Source organism: Schistocerca piceifrons, chromosome 10 (assembly GCF_021461385.2).
Source record: "Schistocerca piceifrons isolate TAMUIC-IGC-003096 chromosome 10, iqSchPice1.1, whole genome shotgun sequence".
Taxonomy (NCBI): Eukaryota; Metazoa; Arthropoda; class Insecta; order Orthoptera; family Acrididae; genus Schistocerca; species Schistocerca piceifrons.
Window position 1 is genome coordinate 14,096,027 of NC_060147.1, and position 1,204 is coordinate 14,097,230.

Below are 1,204 nucleotides of genomic sequence, written 5' to 3' on the forward strand. Positions count from 1 at the left end.
TCGTCCTCCCGAATGCGAGTCCAGTGTGCTAACCGCTTGAGGATGCTTTAACTCAATAAAGATAAGGCAATAATTTCCAATCAAACATAAACTTCGCTTGTGATTTCCAAGAGATTTTATTCAGCAATTGCATGGTAACAGCAAACTTCTGTCACCCCAGAATATAAATAATTCCCTAGAGTTTGAAACTTTACTAAACAGACAAAATGTTTACGGACGTCAAAGACCATACCAAACAATAAATAATTTAACAACCTCTTTACATACACCTTGGGCAACGGCCTTGCCGCAGTGAATACACCGGTACCCGTGAGATCACCGAAGTTAAGCGCTGTTGGGCGTGGCCGGCACTTGGAGGGGTGACCATCCAGGCCGCCATGCGCTGTTGCCATTTTTCGGGGTGCACTCAGCCTTGTGATGCCAATTGAGGAGCTACTCGACCGAATAGTAGCGTCTCCGGTCAAAGAAAACCATCGTAACGACCGGGAGAGCGGTGTGCTGACCATACGCCCTATCCGCATCTTCCACTGAGGATGACACGGCGTTCAGATGGTCCCGGTAGGCCACTCGTGGCCTGAAGACGGAGTTACATAGATCTTAAGAAGAATGCAATCAATAAATGGGTTACTGAGAAAAACTGCCGCAGAAGCAGGACACGTTTTAAGATATAACGACAGAAACAACTCACAATTTCGATTTCAGAATAAGACATTAAAAACCCCGTATAGTGAAAGGCATCTTTCAGGTATTACAAAATTTCAGTAACAGGTGCGGGGAAACTACATCTCAGATCGAGCATGAATGAAAGCTGAAAGGAACGGTGAAGAAGGAAAAACGGACGCCTCGGTATCAACAAGAAATAATAAAATACTCAACTTATAAATTCGCCGAATAACTGGAGTCTGCTGATAAACACAGCGGCCGCGCTGTCTATTACGATTCAGACTGGCCGCCGCCAACGCGTCGTCCCCCAGTTAAACGATCAACTACAACGTACGACGCGCAGCGCTGATTATACCATTGAAACAACAACGTAACAACGTAAACCCCACAGCGACTGGGCAGTATCCAGAGCAACACAGTCCTTAAAATATTAGAAAAATTTCAAAACTGGAATACAATTACTATTTACAGCTAAATTAAATCTCTCGGAACCACTGAATACAACAGTTCAGGAGCGCCGGAACAAAACCCGATATATCCA

At 44.7% G+C, this 1,204-nt stretch overlaps 1 pseudogene; it reads left to right on the top strand.

The window, feature by feature from the left end:
* Positions 1 to 273: 273 nt before the first annotated feature.
* LOC124719271 lies at positions 274 to 391 on the top strand (annotated as a pseudogene).
* Positions 392 to 1,204: the final 813 nt, after the last annotated feature.